The sequence below is a fragment of the Nicotiana tomentosiformis genome, chromosome 8, assembly GCF_000390325.3.
Source record: "Nicotiana tomentosiformis chromosome 8, ASM39032v3, whole genome shotgun sequence".
In the NCBI taxonomy this organism is placed as follows: Eukaryota; Viridiplantae; Streptophyta; class Magnoliopsida; order Solanales; family Solanaceae; genus Nicotiana; species Nicotiana tomentosiformis.
This window is the reverse complement of record NC_090819.1, coordinates 111,933,561-111,955,822: the sequence shown is the minus strand read 5'-3', so window position 1 is coordinate 111,955,822 and position 22,262 is coordinate 111,933,561. Positions and strand designations below refer to the sequence as shown.

Here is a 22,262-nt window from a genome sequence, read left to right as displayed (position 1 = left end):
TTCAACGTTAGTTCTTCAAAATGTCGAGCATGCTCCAGATTTGCCTTTCAATTTGATCTCCGCAGGAAGATTAGACGATGAAGGTTACCATAATGCCCTTTTTAATGGCCAATAAAAGATCACCAAGGGTTCATTAGTAGTGGCTCGAGGAGTCAAGTCTTCTCAATTATATGTGACACGTGGCTCTATTCTTAAGGACTCCATAAATCTAGTGGAAAGTGATACTTTATCAGAATTGTGGCACAGAAGAGTGAGTCATATGAGTGAGAGGAGGATTACGTGTTTGGCTAAGAAAAGTTTGCCTTTTGGAGTGAAACAAGCAAACTGAAAAAGTATATCCATTGTTTAGCTGGAAAATAGAAACGAGTCTCCTTTCATAGCCATCCTCCTTCAAGAAAGCCCGAATTATTGGAGCTAGTACACTCTGATTTGTGTGGTCCCTTTAAAGTAAAGTTAAAAGGTGGTGCACTTTACTTTGTGATCTTCATTGGTGATCATTCTCGTAAGCTCTGGGTGTATCCTTTACAATCTAAAGATCAAGCATTTGGCGTGTTTAAAGAATTTTAGGCCTTAGTTGAGAGATCGACAGGGAAGAAATTAAAATGTATTCGAAGTGACAATGATGGTGAATATTGTGGTCCCTTTGTTAACTATTGCATGGAACAAGGAATTCGTCATCAGAAAACTCTGCCCAAGATGCCTCAATTAAATGGTTTGGCAGATAAGATGAATAGAACTCTAGTAGAGAGAGTTAGATGCTTGCTTTAATAGGATAAACTTTCAAATACATTTTAGGTGGAAGAACTTAATACTGTTGCTTATGTTATTAGTTTATCTCTTGTTGTTGCTTTGGATAGTGATGTCCTAAACAGATTTTGGTTTTCCAAAGATATTTTTTATGATCACCTGAGAGTTTTTGGGCGTAAAGCTTGTGTGCATGTTCCTAAAGATGAGAATCGAAATTGGATGTCAAAACTAAGCAATGCATCTTTATCGGTTATGGTCAAGATGAGTTTGGGTATCATTTTTATGATCCAGTTGACAATAAACTTATTAGAAATTATGATGCAATATTCTTTGAATACCAGACTATTGAAGATATTGACAAAGTTGAGAAGATAGATTCTCATAATAATGAGAGCTTAGTTGATATTGATCTAGTTTCTATTGCTAAGGCACCTATTGCACATGAAAGAACCCAAGACAATATTGAAGATAGTGATCAAGATCAAAATGATCACCATGGTGTAGATGTTATGGATGCTCTAGTTGATGAAGTTGTGTTTGATCAACAACCAATTCATGCTCAGGTAACTACTTCGAATGCTTCTGAAACCTCTCTTAGAAGATCTACAAGGGAGAATCAAATATCCATGAGCTATCCTCCTAGTGAGTATGTACTTTTGACTAACATGGGAGAACCTGAGAATTATGATGAAACCATGCAAGATACTCACAAAAATCAGTGGATAGAAGCTATGGAAGATGATATGAAGTCACTCCATGAGAATGACAAATATGAGTTAGTGAAATTGTCGAAAGGTAACATAGCTTTATCAAACAAATGGATATTCAAAGTAAAGCAAGATCAACATACCTCTGCGCCTAGGTACAAAGCGAGGTTAGCTGTTAAAGGTTTTGGCCAGAAAAAGAGAGTTGACTTTGATGAAATTTTCTCCCCTGTTGTGAAGATGTCTTCTATTCGTGTGGTTCTAGGCTTAGCCGCGAGTCTAGATTTAGAGGTTGAACAGACGGATGTCAAGACTGCTTTTCTTCATGTTGATTTAGATGAGGATATTTATATGAAGCAACCTAAGGGTTCTGTAATTAAGGAAAACGAAAACTATGTCTGTAAATTTAAAAAGAGCCTATATGGATTGAAACAAACTCCAAGGCAATGGTATTTGAAGTTTGAATCTGTCATAGAAAAACAAGGGTACAAGAAAACGTCTTCATACCACTTTGTATTCTTCCAGAAGTTTTCTGATGATTTTATTATCTTATTGCTTTATATAGATGATATGCTTATTATTGGCAAGAATAAATCTAGAATTGCAGTCCTTAACAAGCAGTTGATCAAATCGTTTGCCATGAAGGACTTGGGTCAGCAAAGAAAATCTTGGACATTCAAATCTACCAACACAGAGATAGAAATGAGTTATTTTTGCCCCAAAAGCAATACATTGAGAAGGTACTCAAGATGTTCAATATGATAGATGTAAAAGTGGTTAGTACTCCTCTTGCTAAACACTTTAAACTGAGTATTAGTTAGAGTACATGTACTGATGAAGAGAAAAAGGAGATGTCTTGTATTCCTTACTCTTCTGCCGTTGGTAGCTTGATGTATGCTATGGTTTGCACTAGACCAGATATTGCACATACCATTGGTATTATTAGTCGATTCTTTTCTAATCCTGGAAAGGACTATTAGGATGCGGTAAAATAAATATTAAGGTATCTGAAAGGTACTGCAGATTTGAAGTTGTGCTTTGGCAGTGCCAAGCCTGAACTTGTTTGTTACACAGACTCTAATTTAGGAGGCAATCTTGATAATTCAAGATCCACTTCGAGTTATTTGATCACTTTTGTAGGAGGGGCTGTTTCTTGGTAATCTAAACTATAGAAGTGCATAGCTCTATCCACCACAAAAGCCAAATATATTGCTGTCACAAAAGGAACCAAAGAACTATTATGGATGAAGGAGTTTATTAATGATCTTGGCTTTGAGCAACTAAGGTACTTCTTTTTTTGTGATAATCAGAGTACTATCTGTCTTTCCAAGCACTCTACTTTTTATTTTAAGAAAAAATATACAAATAAAAAGTAGCATTGGATAAGAATGGCCGTGGAAGAGAAATTATTTGAGCTTGATGTATGCTCAAATAGAAAGCACTCTAATTATTTGGTAGCTTGATGTATTCTATGGTTTGCACTAGACCAGATACTGCACATATCATTGGTATTGTTAGTCGATTCTTTTCTAATCCTGGAAAGGAACATTAAGATGCGGTAAAATAGATATTAAGGTATCTGAAAGGTACTATAGATTTGAAGTTGTGTTTTGGCAGTGGCAAGCCTGAACTTGTTTGTTACACAGACTCTAATTTAGGAGGCAATCTTGATAATTCAAGATCCACTTTGAGTTATTTGATCACTTTTGTAGGAGGGGTTGTTTCTTAGCAATCTAAACTACAGAAGTGCATAGCTCTATCCACCACAAAAGCCGAATATATTGCTGTCACAAAAGAAGCCAAAGAACTATTATGGATGAAGGAGTTTATTAATGATCTTGGCTTTGAGCAACTAAGGTACTTCTTATTTTGTGATAATCAGAGTGCTATCTATCTTACCAAGCACTCTACTTTTCATTTTAAGACAAAATATACAAATAGAAAGTAGCATTGGATAAGAATGGCCGTGGAAGAGGAATTATTTGAGCTTGATGTATGCTCAAATAGAAAACACTCTAATTATTTGGTAACTTGATGTATGCTATGGTTTGCACTAGACCAGATATTGCACATACCATTGGTATTGTTAGTCGATTCTTTTCTAATCCTGGAAAGGAATATTAGGATGCGGTAAAATGGATATTAAGGTATCTGAAAGGTACTGCAGATTTGAAGCTGTGCTTTGGCAGTGGCAAGCCTGAACTTGTTTGTTACACAAACTCTAATTTAGGAGGCAATCTTGATACAAGATCCAGTTCGAGTTATTTGATCACTTTTGTAGGAGGGGATGTTTCTTGGCAATCTAAACTACAGAAGTGCATAGCTCTATCCACCACAAAAGCCGAATATATTGCTGTCACAAAAGAAGCCAAAGAACTATTATGGATGAAGGAGTTTATTAATGATATTGGCTTTGAGCAACTAAGGTACTTCTTATTTTGTGATAATCAGAGTGCTATCTGTCTCACCAAACACTCTACTTTTCATTCTAAGACAAAATATACAAATAAAAAGTAGCATTGGATAAGAATGGTCGTGGAAGAGAAATTATTTGAGGTTGAGAAGATCCACAGTAATGAAAATCCTTAAGATATGTTGACAAAAGCGGTGGTTGCAGATAAGCATGCGTTTTGCATAAAATTGGCAGGCATGAAGCCTGTCAATAGTTCCTATACTTGAAGACATATTTGCCCCTTTGGCTGGAGGGGGAGTTTGTTGGGCCCATCCCATGTTATCCAGCCAAAGATCCAATGGTCTAATCCTATTCTCTTTTGGTTTTTATTTTTATTCGAAATTGGATTCTGTTCTTATTCCTATTTAGAGTTGGTTTTGGCTTTAAGAGAAAGTACCACTCATTATCAATAAATAGGACAACCTTGGAGAATTGTTCTATGCTCATTGGTATAAGTCTTTGAAGGACTTTATCACATAAGAGTGGTTTTTGAGAGAGTTTTCATCAAGAGAGAAGAGAGAAGAAAAAGTCTTTGTTTTGTTACAGATTGTTGTTCCGACCATCCAACTTCAAATCACATTTTTCGATTCGTTAACCGTTGGATAGGGCTGCAATTTTGACTGAGTGTTTGACATCTTAGTATTTGATTTGAATAGTGGAGATCGGATTTAAGGCTCATAGCATCAAATTTAGCCCCGAATAGCAGCTCCATTTTTGTGGCTTCTCCTCTTTTTTCAATTGATTTGTTATTGCTCTTGTTGCTATTATTGCTCCGTGTTTGGCACTTGTTATGTAGCCAATTAGGAGAACTTTTGTAACCCTATTATTGTTATAGTGGAATTTTTTGGATCTTTGTGATCCCGCGGTTTTTACCTTCGATTCAAAGGATTTTCCACGTTAAAATTTGGCGTTCTTTATCTTCTTTATTTTCAGGTTTGCCTCTTCTTCGACATAATAAATTGTTTTATAGTGATATTCGGTTAAAAATACATGTTTTAAGTATAATTACGCCTCATATCTTGTGTATATTTTGAGGTAGATTGCATTGTTCTGGAAGTATTTTTAGCTAAATACGTGGTTGTTAATGTATAGGAGTGATTTGGATGAAAGTAAAAGAAATTGGTGCAAGTTGGAGCTGAAAAAACCACAAAGAACAAAAGCTGAAGGACAGACGTCTCCAGGAGATCGCATTGCGTCCCTGCCTCACCTGCCAAGGGGTACTCTAGAAGTTGTGCAAAACAGTGAATTATGGGGAAAGCGATGACCGTCACGTGCTCTAGAAAATGAACTGAATGGCAGACGTCCACCATCGCTCGCATAGACGAGCTTCACGATTTTTCTGTTTGAATTTGGATTGCATTGGACGGCTTCCTACCCAACCAATAGCTAGGAAACATCTTTTGGATGGGATTATGCAACTTTATGGGGAAGAAACACACGAGGAGCAGAAGATAATGGAATCCGACGACGAGTTCACTTTTTTCTTTCTTTCATGTTCCTTTATGGATTTTAACTATTGTTTGAGATGAACGTTATGAATGGCTATGTTCTTTAGTTTTGGGTTGTGGTTGAACATCAATATTGACGTTTATTGATTATTATCACATTATATGAATTGTCGTTTAATTTGCGGTTGTTTCTTTAAATTTGTGCTTAATTTATGAATTGTTTCGCTACCAATTTACCTACTGTTAATTATGCTTGGAAAGATTGTGTTTAGGCTAGAGTAGAATTAAAGAGAGATTTTTTTTAAATTCGTATCTCGGAGAGGCATTGATATATCTTAAATAGGTGAGTAGTAATATATACATACCGATCAATTAGTAATATAAACCGGATTAACACTGCGGTGTTTAGGTTAGAGTGATATTTACTGGGAAAAATTTCACATAAAAATAACTAGGCTCCCTACTTTTTAATTTTATAGCCCAAATTTTAATTTACAACCAACTAGCCCAAAAATGATAGGCTAAGATTCAACATCCAACTCCAATAGATTCTCAAAATTACTATTTAATTTTTCAAAAAGATTGCTCAAACTTTTAATTTAATTTTCGAATCAGTAACTGTGACTCAAATATTAGTTCAACAAACCAAATCCATTTGGGTGGTGAAAATTAGATTTTTAAGATAATCCATCATTGTTGAATACGCTTAAATAATTGGGTTTAAATTTTGAGTATGTTTTTTTTTTTAAAAATTTGGAGTGGATATTGTTCAAACTTATTAAAAATAGTATAATGAGGTTGTATACAAAATTTGAAGTCATTTAATCAAGATTTGGACCGATCCACCATTGATGAACAAGCTTAAATATGTGGGTTTAAATTTTGAATTTGATTTTGTGAGAAACTTGGAGTGAGTATTATTTGAACTTGTTAGAAATAGTATAAGGAGGTTGTATATAAAATTTGAAGTCATTTAATAGAGATTTGGATTGGTTTTGAACAAGAATTGCAACTGAAAATCATGGAAAAAGTTCGTCTATAGACGCTTGTATAAAGGTGTATAAAAGTATATAAGATGTGTTTATACACTCATATACACTATTATACAAGATTATACATAATTATACAAAAAACTGATTTCGTCTTCTTGCTTGCGTCTTTTTTGAAATTTAACTCAAACCTTGCTCAAATCACTTCAAATTTAAATTTTGAAATCATTTTGATATTTGTAATCAATTGGAACAACACCCAATCCAAAAAACTAATAAACTCAAAAAATCTTATTTTCGAAGCGAAGCTTTGAATGGCCTTCAATGGTACACTTCTACTCTTCAATTTTCTTACATTGCAACCATGTGACACAGAGGGAGAAGCAGTAATGGCGGACGACCCCTTGAAGCATATGTAGAAGATGTGAGAAGAAGAGAGAGAGAAAGCCAAATAAAATTAAAAACAAAAAACTAAATTATCGTTACTAATTTACTATGGGCTAATGGGTGTAAAGAAAATTTCAAAATATGTACAACCTGGGCCAGACCAGGTTAGGGTTCAAATATGGGTCATTTTCCGATAGGTTGTAGGCCCAAGTGATATCTGATATAATTTTGTCTATATACGGTGGGATTGGAGCATGTTAGTAATATATACAAAATGATCAATTAGCAACCATAAATAATTTAAATTAATAGCTATAAACATGACTCAATAAGATTGGTAACCTGACTGAAACCTTGATTCATCTCAATTGGTTAATACACATTTGCCTATATGAATCTTTTTTTTTTCAATCCTTTTAAATCTAATCACCAGCTGCTCCCAGGACAAGATCAAAATCATATATTCCCAGTCCGAATATTTACTTGGCTATTCTGTAAATAACGCTAATCCCAAGACTAATATTTACCTTTCTCCACATGTTTGACTATGCGCAACCGTTCATCCTTTATTGATTCGAATCCACTCTCATTCCCTCCTAATAGTCATCGCTTAGTATGCCGTGGAATGATCTGATCTTCAATCATTTCGAGATTAATCTTAAACCTCCTCTGTTTGGTTTTCATCCGAAGTTTAGGATTTTATGCAGCTGCAAATAATAAATCAAGTTGAATTGAGAATAGTAAGTTGTTGGAAATGAAAATAATGGAGGCGGATGAATTGTCGGTGGAAAAGTGTAGTAACTCTGAGAAACAGCTGATTGGCGGGTCGGATACCAAGAGAGCACTAGTTAGAGCGGGTGCTCGGATCCTATTTTACCCGACCTTATTTAAAACGTTTTCAGGAACAAAATTCAATCTGAGTTCAGATGGTGGGATCAAATTGATCAGGTGTGCTTTGTAACCCTTGGTAAAAATTATTCTTATTTTTGTTGGTTGACTTTTTATAAACTTTGGCAATTCCAACACTTTCTGCTTTGTTGTACAAGAGTGTAGTTCCTTCGTGATTTTGGTTTTTGATTCATCAGTTTCTTCTGCTGGGAGAGGTTCCATTTCCATATGTTGTTCCTCGATTAAAGCAGCTTGGAGTTGGTGGAGTATTTACGCTGAATGAGCCTTATGAAACTTTGGTACCATCTATATGGGTCAGAATCCGTTTTTAAAATATTCAATCCAAGATAGTATTAAGGGAAAGTTCACAAGTCGTCGTTTGTCGAAATGGCTCAAGGAGCAGCGAAATTTGTGGTCGAAGAGTCAACGAGAGTCGTAATCGAGGTGTCAACAAGGGTTGAGGCCGAGGTCGAGTACCGTTGACAGAGTTGTAACGGCTAGTTTTCAAGATAGGATATTAAAGAGAATATTCTAGTAGATATTCTCTGCACTTGTACTATTAGGGTTTCTTAGGAACATGTTCCCTATAAATAGAAAAAGAGAGAATGATAGGGGACATGTGATATTCATTTGTAAATAACACACTTTGACTTAAGAATCGGATCTCACTTGCTAAGATACAAATATCATCTTTTCACTGAGATTCTTGTCTATATTTATCCGAGAATAACTCAAATATTCAAGGGATTGTCTATCATTCATCATTGTCAGAAAGAACATCCACTTATTCCATCCTTTCTTGGGTGGACCATTCCTTCTATTTACTTAAATGTCATTTATTGATGTTCATTATCATTGAATGCTACATTATTACTTTCGATTTCTAGAATATTTATTGTATGCTATTGCCATTGTCCGACCAGATCTATGTAATATTTGTTGCTTCTTTAAGAACTCCATTTAGGGATATTATTGTTAGCTAAGATTAATCCTTATTCATACTAATTTAATTATTTGAACAAAGATCTATACTTTTTGGTCAAACACTTTGGCGTTGTCTGTGGGGAATTCTTAGTTAAAATTTTAATTTTCTCTAGATCTACAAGTAACGTAGGTCACTAACGTCACAAAAATCTCAAGATCTCCTTTCTTTGTATTTACAAAACCCTACATGGCAAGTAACCAAGAGGAACAGACGGGAATAAAAGGTGGCTTCCCAACCAACCTCTTAAATTTCATCAATGAAAGTTATGAAACGGTAGGTGAGGACACGACCCCCAGCGCATCCTCTAGGCGAGAGAGATCACTTCCCCTACACTGCAGCATAACAAAACCCAGCGGTAAAGGGGCCTCCACGTCTACAGAGGAAGGGACGCCCCCAGCTGTGAAGAAACTCCTCGAGGCATGGCTAACCGACAAGCTAGCAAGCTTCCTCAACAAACCCACCCCAGGTGTGGCTGCAAAAACCGCAAGGGCTTGCATGATACAACAAACAGACGAGCAGTGCAACCAACCCTTCCCACCAATGACAGGTATAAGTCACAATGTCATTGATAGTGCAGGTAAAAATGCCCTCGCTGCCATTCTAAAAATGATGGAAGAAAGGGAGAATGAAATAAGGTGCTCCGAGATCAGATAAAATAACACCAAGAACGGGTTGACAAGATACCGGGCGCTCCCAAGTTGCTGCCTAAAAGGGATAAAGCGATGATTCAGCCCCACATGCCATACCAAAGACCTTCAAAATGACGTCCTACCTCAGCATATACGACGACACGACCGATCCTGAAGATCATGGGACCTACTACGTCCTCGCCGTGAAAGGCAACGATCTCGCTAATGAACAAGTGTCCTCTATTTTTCTAAAGAAGTTTAGCAAGACCCTCACATGAGGGACATTAATATGGTGATCGCAACTACCATCACACTCCATAGAAACTTTCGAAGAAATGGCTGATAAGTTCGTAACCGCCCATACCGTAGCCAAGAAGGCTGTGGCGAGAGTAAACGACATATTTGCTATTAAGAAATCCCTAGGAGAGGGACTAAGGGACTTCCTCGCTCGGTTCAACAGAGTAAGGATGACTCTGCCAAACGTATCCGAAGAGATGGAGGTCGCAACTTATTAGAACAGGTTGAATCGAGAGGGTTCAAGAGCAACTAGAAAACTGTTGAGTCAATTGATGAAGTATCCTCCAACCACTTGGGATGAAATTCACAATGCTTACTGTGCCGAGGTCCGAGCAGACGAGGACGATCTCAAAGGACCAACTCACCGGCTAACCTCGGCACAAGTCGAATCCAGAAAATAACGAAGAGACAGTAGCAGAAAAGAGCACCCGATTCCATGACCTACCGGATAACAGCACCAACCATATGTTGGGCGGCCGTTGCACCCTCCAACCGCTATGAAGAAGGCCCGTCCAGACCAAGGTGAAGTTGGTATGCCTCTTTTATTATCTGCTCACAATTTTTGTGTATCGCCTACAGAAATAGTATATGCCCTTGAGAAACTGAAGTTGCCGCCAAAGATGAGATCAAACCCGAACACCACAAAATAGAAGATTGCACTGCCCTCATACAGGAAGACATAAATATGTTACGGCAAGGGCACCTCAATGAACTGTTAAGCGACAAGGGGAGGACCAACTTTGCCAAAAGACGTGAACATCATGGCCCGCTAAAGCCACCATCACCAGCTAGTACCATCAATAGGATCATCGGTGACGGTGACAATGCCTCTTTCAATGGCGTGAAGTTTACCACCACTCACAAACTCAAGAGATCGATCACCCGCGAACGGTATGACAGATTCAAAGAGAGTATCATCTTCGACGAGTCAGATGCTGACGGTTTGACTTTCCCTAATTTTAGATATTGATGTCAAACGCATCTTAGATACTGATGTCAAACGCATCATGGTAGACGATGGAAGCGGTGCATGTATTATCCATCCCCGAGTCCTTACCCAAATGAGGCTCGAGTATAAGATAGTGTCGCACTGCATCACACTAACTGGTTTTAATAATGCAGTTGAATGAACATCCAAGAAAGTTACACTCCCTGTTTTGGCCGGCGGCGTAACTCTAGAGACAACATTCCACATCATGGACCTGGCCACCGTGTACAATGCCATAGTAAGTTGTAACGACCCGACCTATCATTTTAAGAATTTGTGTCCCGTTTGGCGGCTTAAGGTTTCGAGAAGAATCGTATTATGTGTTATGACTTGCGTGTGTGGTCAAGTTCGGATTTTGGATAATTCGGGATCAATTTGGAAGAAGGATTCTTGTTTTAGAAGCTTAAGCGGTAAGAGTTGACCGGAATTTGGCTTTTGTATAGACAACTCTAAAATGATATTTTGATGATTCCAATAACTTTTTATGGTGATTTTGGACTTAGGCGTGCATCCGGATTTGGATTTGGAGGTCTATAGGATAATTTGATGTATTTTGGCGAAAATTGAAAAGTTGAAGTTTTGAAAGGTCAAGTGACCGGGAGTTGACTTTGTTGATATCGGGCTCGGATTGTGATTTCGAGAATTGTATTAGATCTGTTATGTCATTTGGGACTTGCATGCAAAATTCGACGTCATTCCGGGTTGATTTGATATGTTCGGCACAAGTTTTGGAAGTTGGAGGATTTGAAAGTTCATAAGTTTGATTCGAGGTGCGATTCGTAGTTTCGACGTTGTTTGATATGATTTGAGTCTTCGAGTAAGTTTGTATTATATTTTAGGACTTGTTGGTATGCTGGGGTGGGGTCCCAGGTGAGTTTTGAACAAGTTTGGGCATTTTGGCACTTTCATGATGTTCTGGAGCAATTGAAGTGCGGAGGGCACATTTTTGGAGTGTTGAGTCAAAGCCCATATGCCGCCGCAGTGGAGAAAGGTGCGGACCGCAGCAGGGGAAACCTGCAGGTTTGATAGTCTGACTTCAAAATCTTATATTATTTAATCTATAAAGAATTTGGAGATGATCCAAAACTAAAAGTTGTAGCCCTTTGAGTCTAGTTTTCAGAAAATAAAATCATTCATCATTTGGACATTTGTACATAAAGTTATGGTCAATTTACTGAAGTTTGGAAGAGTGCGGCCGCACAATTTGGATCGCGGCCGCGGAACTTGGAAGTGCGGACCTCACAAAAAATGTGCGGTCATCACTTTGGGAGATCAGATGTGATACCATATAAATGAGGGTTTCATCTCATTTTTATTTTTGGACCTAGAGAGCTCGGTTTGTGGCGATGTTTCGTGGGGTTTTCAAGAAAATCATCCGGGTAAGTGATTCTAACTCGATTTTGGCTATATTACATGAATCCATTGTTACTTTCATCATTTAATTAGTGATTTGAGTTGGAAATTTGGGGGAAAATTGTGAAAACTTCTTAGACTAAATTTTGCGGATTTGAAAAGCGATTTGAGGTCGAATTTGAGTAATTCTTGTATGGTTGGACTCGTTATTGTAACGACCCGGCCGGTCGTTTTGATAATTAGAGCCACGATCCCCTAATATATGTTTTCCCACATTTTTTTCTGCTTTTGGGATTTTCCGGAGTGATTGGTTATGGAATTCGGGGAGTTTTGGGACACTTAGTCCCTAGTTGTGAGTTTAAGCCTTAGAAATTGGACCGTAGTCGAACTGTGTGAAGACGGATACGAAATAGAATTTCGTTGACTCCGTTAGCTCCGTTGAGTGATTTTGAGTTTAGGAGCGCGTCCGGAATGTGTTTTGGAGGTCTGTAGTAGATTTAGGCTTGAATTGGTGAAAGTTAGATTTTCGGCGATTTCGGCCGATAGTGGAATTTTTGATATCGAGTTAGGAATGGATTTCCGAAAGTTGCCTTGCATATTTATTTTGGGACTATGGACGTATTCCGGGAGATCCCCCAGCACTGCATCTTTACTTCTGGGATTACGGACATATTCCGGGAGATCCCTCTGTACTGTATAATTATTCGGAACTTCGGGACGGTATCCCGGGAGATTCCTCATTGTGTTTACCTTGTTCTGAGCTGAGGGCTCCCTTAACTGTTAAATTTTCGAGAATTGCTTTAACTTGTTACCGTAAATTTTACTTATATCTTTTACTGTTTAATTTATTATATTTACTCCGATAGGGCCTTGATCTGACCTCGTCACTACTCGATCGAGATTAGGCTTGGCACTTACTGGGTACCATTGTGGTGTACTCATATCCTTTCCTGCACATGTTTTCGTGTGCAGATTCAGGTACGAGCTATCAGCCTCGGGGTTAGTACGTGCTGCTGATTCTAGGAGACTTCAAGGTGCTTTTGCTTGCGTCCGTAGATCCTCGGAGTCCCCTTCTACTCCCTCGCCTAGAGACTTTTTTTATTATCTTCAAACTATTGTATAGAGCTACATAGATTATAGCAGCTTGTGACTTAGTGATATTTCGGGTCTTGGGAAATTATTTTGTATATGTCGAGTGGTACTACTTTTGGTTATTCACAATATGCTATTTATCTTTAAAATGTTGTGTTTTCTTTACATTTTTCGTAATATTAGGCTTACCTAGTCGTAAAGATTAGGTGCCGTCATGACACCTTACGGAGGGTTAATTTGGGTCGTGGCAGTTATCGAATGGGTGTTCGGATTTTTGTAATTTTGGTCGGGTTCTGAGGCACGAGCCCGGGGTTGACTCTTTGAGTTAACTTTTTAGTATTAATTAAAGATCAAAACTTTATTATCCGGATTTTTTCCTATGGTTTTTATTTATGATATTAAGTTGTTTTGGCTAGATTTGAGCCGTCCGGAGATTTGTTTCACACGAGGAGGTAATTTTAAAGTATCAGTCTAGCTTCTTTGAGGTAAGTATCTTATCTAACTTTGTGGGGGGGGAGGGACTACCCCTTAAGATTGAGTCATTTGTGTTAATTGTGTCATGTGAAGGCCGTGTACGTGGTGTGACGAGTACGTGCTCGGTCTTATTTATGGGAATTTGATTGTTTAGGACTCTTGTCACGAACCAAAATTCCACCATAGGTGTCGTGATGGCACTTAGTCTCTAAGACTAGGTAAGCCGATTACAATTACATTTCGAGCCATTTTTGTTTTTTTACATATAATGTAATACAAGTGTCAAAATCAGAAACGGAAACAAATATAACAACATCCCAAGACTGGTAATACCGAGTCACAAACTCTAACTGAATACTCTATACTGTTTGGTTAATAGTTAACAGTACAATAAAATGATAAGACTTCAAGAGACTACGACGACCAAGCAGCTCTACCTTGAATCCTTGCGATCAACACACTAACTCTTCCCGAGTCCGGTATCTCCAATACCTGGCTCTGCATAAAAATGTACAGAAGTGTAGTATGAGTACACCACAGTCGGTACCCAGTAAGTATCAAAACTAACCTCGATAGAGTAGTGACGAGGTTCAGTCAAGACACTCACTAGTCAAATAACCTGTGCAAAATAGCATTATATAATAGTACTGGAAAACAACTAGTAGTGATAGCAACAAAAATCAACTAGTGATATAAACAACAAGGCAACAAGAATACCATAATTATTGCTCAAACGAATAAGGAACACAAGTACAACCAATTAAACAAGTCCTTCATATATAAATCTTTCACATATAATTATTTCGAATGAATACTTTTTGAATATATTTCTTTCAAATAAATATCTTTCGAATATAAAATTCTTTCAAGTAAATATCTTTCAAATAAAAGTCACTTTGTGACACCTCATTTCATAATCATAAGACACGAGTCTCGGCCCACTTTCATATTGTCGTAACACGGGTCTCAGCCCACTTTCATATTTCCATGGCACCTCATGCCCATATTTCTATCATAACCGCACGGACAACTCACGTGCCAATAATATAATCATCATATTTTCCCAGCACCTCGTGCCCATATTTCATTTCACATTTGCACGGACAGTTCACGTGCCAATAACATAATCATTATATTTACCTGGCACCTCATGCCCATATTTCATATCACATCTGCATGGACAGTTCACATGCCAATAACATAATCCGCCCGGAAATAGCCACAGGCTCACAATCTCAACATAGATCAGACTATTATCAAGTTTACCAAAACAACAAGAGAAGTTGCACAAGATATAAAATAAACACAAGGAAAATCACAACATCACATGAAAGTTTCCAACGCAATAACCCCAAATCATCACATAAAAATTACCAACACAATAATTCCACATCGTCACATATCATCCCTTCCAATAGGCACCCTTATCTCTCCTATAACCACCCTTATCACTCCTATAATAGCCTCCTGTATCCCTCCGCCCTGACAATATCAATAGCCACCCTTATCGCTCCTATAGCCACCCTTATCGCTCCTATAATAGCCTCCTTTATCGCTCTGTTTAATAGCCTCCCTTATCACTCCGCCCAGACAATATTCCAACACACATAACAATAGTTTTATGCCCGCATAATGTCAACAATGGAATGTCACCCTTGTACGCTGCATAACAGTAACCCAAATCACACAACAATTCACACAAAATAGTATCACAATAAAACAACATCATCAACTCGAATTTACAAATTGCCCATAGGCCACAACCATTCCAAGGGTATAATAAAGTCAATTAATTTCACAACAGATAGTCCACGGCTCAACACAATGTATATAAAATCTCAAAAATAACCACAAGGATGGGAAAATATCTCATCACAGGACAACACCTTCTTTAATCCAGCTTTTTGATAAATATATAAACGCCTCAATTTAAACTTATTTAATTAATTATTTGCCGATGAAAAAACAATAATGTGATTATTTCCAAGAAATATCAAATCAACAACACATGGAATTCACATAAAAATCCAAGTGACAATAACACTAAATTATCATATAAAATACAAATTCGACAAATAAGGAATGAGGCATGACAAATCAAGGATTTACTAAGTTCCAACAATTTTCTAATTTAATACATAAGGGCGTCTACGAATTTCAACCGATATAATTTGAACATATAAACCAAGTACGTACTCATCACCTCATGTACATAGTTTTCAATTACACAATTTTCACATAAGACTCAATGCCTAAGGGGTAATTCCCCCACTCAAGGTTAGGCAAGATACTTACCTCGTTTCGCAACCAACTTCAACATTCCAATAAACCTTTGCCTCTCGAATTCGTGTCCGAAAGTTTCAAATCAAGTCACAAACAATTCAATATACTCAACACGAATCATAGGAATTAATTCCATATGAATTTGCTAAATTTCACAATATAAATCTGAAATTAACTCAAAAATCAACAGTGGGGCCCACGTATCGGAACTCGACAAAAGTTATAAAATATCAACGCCCATTCAACCACGAGTCCAACTATACAAAAATTATCAAATTCCGACATCGGATTGACCTTCAAATCTTCATTTTATATTTTTGGAAGACTTTATAAAAAAACTGATTTTTCTTCCATAAATTCACAGATTCATGATTTAAATGAGTATGAAATCAAATATAATCAATATAGGATAAGGAACACTTACCCCAATGTTTTTCCGTGAAAATTGCCCAAACATCGCTTAAACCGAGCTCCCCAAACTCAAAAATGAATAAAAATGGCAAAACTCCCCGTTTTATGGGGTTTTTACTGTTCAGGCGCCACAGGTGGCGTGGGGCGCAGCCTGTGGCGTTGTTCCCAGAACCTTTAAACATCCCAGCGCCAGGGCTAGCGCCCCACGCTACCCTGGGCGCTAACGGCGATAGAAAATCGTTTTCGACACGGAAATGGGCATAACTCTCTCATATGATGTCCGAATTCGACGATTCTTTTTGCTATGGCTCCAAAATTGCAATACGGATCTAATGCTTTAATCAAAATTGAATTTGGAGCTCATTTTATTAATATGATACCACGTATTCTTGGAGAATCGATGTCGAAATATTCTAGGTTTGATGCCGAAACATAGCAAATCAAGTCCGATTGACCAAACATTTTACACACAAGTCATAAATGACATAACAGACCTATCAAAATTTCCATAACTGGATTCTGACCCCGATATCAATAAAGTCGACTCCCGATCAAACTTCCAAAGCTTCCAACTTTCGCCATTTCCAAATTTTGCCATTTCAAGCCAAAATCAACTACAGACTTCCAAATAAATATCCGGACACACTCCTAAGTCCAAAATCACCATACGGAGATATTGGATTCATAAAAATTCTATTCCGGAGTCGTTTGCTCAAAAGTCGACTCTCTGGTCAACTCTTTTCTTTTAAGCTTCTTAAATAAGAATTGTTCTCCTAATTTGATCCCAAATCGTCCGAAAACCAAACTCAACCATACACGCAAGTCATAATACCTATTACGAAGTTGTTCGGGACCTTAAGTCATTGTACGGGGCGTAAATTCTTAAAACGACAAGTCGGGTCGTTACATTCTCCCCTCTTAAATATATGTTCGTCCTCGAACGTGCCAAGAATTATTCTGAGGATATTAAATTACTGAGTGGATTCTTACACACATAATTTGCGGGTAATTCTACATCACCGCAAATTTACCATTGATCCGACAACGCCATCTCAGTTGAAGATTACTTCTTTCATCCATACTTATAAACTTTAAAACCAATTTCTTACATTCCAAACATTTTCACAAGGCCTGATTTTCACACCAACACACAGTATTAGTCTCAACTGGCTATAGCAACTCGTGCCTACGCACACATCAACTTTCTTGATAGTGCTGAAGTACTTCGAAATTTTTCCGGGGTGTTATATTTCCCCCCACTTAGGATCATTCGTGACTCAGTATTATCAGTCTTGGGAGGTTGTTATATTTGTTTCCATTTCTAATTTCGACACTTGTATTACATTATATGTAAAACAAATGGCTCGAAATGTAATTGTAATCGGCTTACCTAGTCTTAGAGACTAAGTTCCATCACGACGCCTATAGCGGGATTTTGGGTAAATATTACAAGTTTATAGATATATTAAAAAATATGTTTGCCAATTACCAACATTTCTAGTTCAATTCTCCACATCAAACACCACCCACAACCTGTCTATGGAGCCTCTAAGTACAACAGAAGAGTAGTATGGAAGTGCTGGAAACAAGGCCCCGGCTACACCTCAAGACACAAAGTGTAACATCAGGTGACATCGGATCCGGAATAGAGTAGGGCTCACCAAAACCTGCTGAATAGGGAGTAACTGCTAACGAGGACCAAAGCTACCCGCTGCTGAATCACCTGCATCCATTGAAGATGCAGCGCCCCAGGCAAAAGGGACGTTAGTACATATGGAATAGTACTAGTATGTAAAGCTAATTGTCCTTTTTCAAAATAGAATGTCAATTTAAGAAAGGAAAAATCGTGGAAACAACAATCAATAATCAATGATATTCAAATGCCAATTTAAAACATAATAATTTCCAAAATATGAAGATAACATTGTGAAGTGATAATCAAAATATGATGATAATATTATTTTTGGTTGAGAGATATTTAGCATCGATATATGTTCACAACACCACATTTTACAATACTAATATTCACAATAACAATACCACCATTTATAGTACCAATATTCACAATAGCAATACCACCGTACATTTAGCATGGAGTCCGATCACGACCCGATCGTCTAGGCTATCACATTAGAGACATCAAACACAATCACTATCAATACCAATACCACCGTACTTTTAACACGGAGTCCGATCATGACCCGATCGTCTAGGCCATCTTATTTGAGACATCAACCACAATCACAATCTTTGTGAAAATATACCACCGTGAATCTAGCATGGAGTCTGATCATGACCCGATCGGTTAGGCTGTCTTATTTGAAGACATCAACCAAAATCACAATCAATTACAATTTCCAGCACAATCACCACCATGTGTGCGATATGGTGTCCGATCAAGACCCGATCGGCTAGGCTGTCTTATTTGAGACATCATCCTTTTCTATCATCAATCTCATCCCAAATAAGGGGAATAACTTTATGATATCAATATCATCCCCAATAAGGGGGAAAGCATTTTTTTTATTTGCATACAAAGAAAACATAAATACATATTTCATTTACCTCATGACCTTTCATACCGTATATAGCTTCATTAGTACTTTCAACAACTTTCAACGTCATTATTTCATTGGCTCTCTTGGCCATACATATGATTTTTCATTCATGGCACAATGGCCATATTTCATATTCAACACTTTCATGGATCATCATCATAAATATCAATACATAGAATATTCCGGAAATCACAACTTTAGGTTTATTAGTAATGAAGACTTTAAACACAATGGATTTCCTACCAAGAAATGGAGTAAAGTGATGGGCATTCGAAGCACAAGTTCAAATCATAAATAAGTAACACACCATTTATTCTTGAAATACTTTTTCCCAAAAAGGGCAATACACCATTTCAACTCATGAATATATAAGAGCACAAAACACATTGGAAATACTTACAAAGCATAGAATTAGTTAAAACAACCACATATTTTTGAAGTCGATTTTGGAAAAGTTGAATCAAATCTCATTTCATAATCTTTCTCACATCATCTTATTTCCATGGCACCATTGGCCACAAGTATAACTTTCACTCTTGGCCCGTTGGCCGCACTTTATACTCCCAATTCACTTATTTCACTTCCAACCATCTTTATAAATTATCAACAATAAGACATTTCCAATTATGACATTAGGTACACATATGAGCAATTAAGAGTCTTAAGCACATTGAAATTTTATCGCACATTTGGCATCATAACCTTTATTTGAAACACTACTCAAAGACATATCATTTTAATATACATATCATTCTTGAACACATTCTCAATGGATAACATAATGTGATAGGAACATTTGGAACACATTTTGAATACATAATTCTCGACACCTTGTTTATTCCGGACAATCGAATTTATAGGGAACAACTCGAAACATGAGAATAAGGAACTTGAGCCAACCATACTTGAGACATACGTGAACATGATGGAATTCATTTCTAAAAGAGAAAGTTTAGCCAACATATCTCAAATTCATCCCTTAATGATACTACAACGATCCACTACATTAAGCAACTTCAATCTATAATAACAACATTCAATGGAACCAATATTAATAGCAACTTCCATAGTTTAGGCCATTTAGGCATTTTATCAAACACCTAGTAGGCATGCATCTTTATATCTCTTAACCATAGAATTAGTTCATCCAACTACTACCATTTACCAAAAATTTATCCCATCATCATTCTTAAATAATTCATAACTTCCAACATCACATACATGACCATCCATCCACACCTAACCAACAAAATTTCATCAAATAATCACCTTTCAATCTCTACAATGGTTATGTATTTAAAATAGGAACTTATGGCTTCCAATCACCATACCATAAGTTCAAATACTTAATTCATACTCATATTCCCATAATATATCCATACATGTAAGTCTAAGGGTGTAGGATTACCTTTTGGAAGAAATCTTGCAAAACCCTCCTTTGAGTTCTTGAAAATATTTCTGGAAGATATATGTATCTTATAGAGGATTGAGTTAGTTTTAGGGTGGAATTGATGGAATGAAACACCAAATTAGTGGGGATTACTCACCTTGAAGATGGGGGAAGTTGGAGGTCTTGAGAGAGTGGAGGAAAACCCCAAAGTTCGGCCAAGAAAAATGGGGTAAAATGAACCCCAGAATGAGTATATAGCGTTTTTGGCGCCACAGTTAGCGTGAGGGCGCTGCCTGTGGCACTGGTTCTAGTACCTGAAATAAATCCCAGCACCAAGGATAGCGCCCCGCGCTACCTGGGCGGTGGCGATGGGAAATCGTTTCTATCTTGCCCAAAAATGGGCATAACTCTCTCATAGAATGTCCGAATTCGATGATTCTTTTTGCTATGGCTCTGTAATTTCAATACGGATCTAATGCTTCAATCAACACTGAATTTGGAACTCATTGTCTTAATATGATACCAATTATACTCGAAAAAATGATGTCGTTGAAACACTTTTGATGTCAAAATAATGCGGTTCCACCCCATATGTCTCCTTTGATACTCGAATACATTATTCCCGAATACCGTTGTCGAACATTAAAATATTAAATCATTAGAAAATTTTAACGGGGCCTTGCATTCTCCTCCGCTTAAGATCATTCGTCCTCGAATGAGGGTTAAAATACTCCATAGATACCCAGTGTGACTTAAATCCTCATCCACACAGCAATAGTTCCCAATTCTACTAACTCCATAAATTTCCAAAAATTTTGGCCGAGTTTTTCCTGTAACTGGGCCTATCCACCTGCCAGAGAATCACCAAAACCACTCCTAACAACACATCCCCAACTCGACAAAGTTTCACAATATATATATCAATAACACTAATCTCAGCATTACTTACACTACATTATCAAAATGATATTTGGACATGAACTGCAAATTTTAAATCATAACACCTAGAAAGTACCTTTCAAATCAAAACCAATTTCTATACAATCAAGCAAAAATATTTTCTTTTCACAATAATTTCGGCCTTCGAGTTGGCCTCTTCGATTCAAAGACTTTGCCATAATACATGACGGAGGCAATCTCAACTTCCGGACTTATCTAACAAGGATGGCAAATAGATACCCCTCATAATCCAATTATCCATTAACTTGATCTTCACTAGCTTTCACCGGAATGATAGACAGAGGATTTACAACTACCTCCTTAGACATAGACACATGAAACACCGGGTACACGGAGGACAATAATAGGGAAAAATCATAGTCATAGTATAGCCTATTCCGTTCAAGATTTCGTAAGGCCTAATGTGACTACACATACTTTATATTCCTTAACAATTCACCCAATATATTCATAGAAAAAATCTTGGAAATAACCCATTCACTTTCTTCAACTCTAAATCCCTATGCCGAACACCCAAACTAAACTTTTGGCGACGTCCAACAATTACTCTAAGGTGTGCTATCTTGAATATGACCATAAAACTTCCTATCCAATATATTTGATCACGGGATTATGATTCTTCTTTGACATGTTTGAACCTTTAACACGCATAGGTTACTATAAATAGGAACAACGAGGTCCGAGATTGTGCTGGAATTGTTTCAAGAATCCATCAATGTGCTGAGCAGGGCATTTCAGGAGGTTATATCCTAAGTTACATGAAGATTACTACCAATATTTCTGATATGCCTAATCATTGTGATAACATCATTGATTCGACAAATGATGCATAAAGTTGCCTAGTAGGCATTGATAATGTAGGGGCCATGTTCATGATTCTGAGATGTAACAGAAGTGAGTCATTTTAGATATGTGACATATGGGGGGCATAATCGGAAGGATAAAGACATTAGCGTCATTTATTCTTGGAAGGCTATGAGTAATGAAAAGGACAGCAACAATTGGTTCATTCCATATGTGCCTTGTTTGGCAATAGTAGGCCTCAAAGAGAAATAGCCAAGTATGTGACACCAGTCGTCTCCTAGAGTGTAGGGAAAACCAGTTTAACTTGAAATGAGAATACTTTGGAACCGCGAATATGATATGGGTTTCAAAATGCATGAAATTCCTTTTCGCTCTTAACATTAACTAACACAAGGAATCCATGTCACAAGCCCATGTGGATGA

General features: G+C 37.3%; 1 pseudogene; it reads left to right on the top strand.

Annotated features, from left to right (window-relative positions):
- Positions 1-7,038: 7,038 nt before the first annotated feature.
- Positions 7,039-22,262, top strand: part of LOC138897997 (phosphatidylglycerophosphate phosphatase PTPMT2-like) — a 75,978-nt pseudogene continuing 60,754 nt past the window's right edge.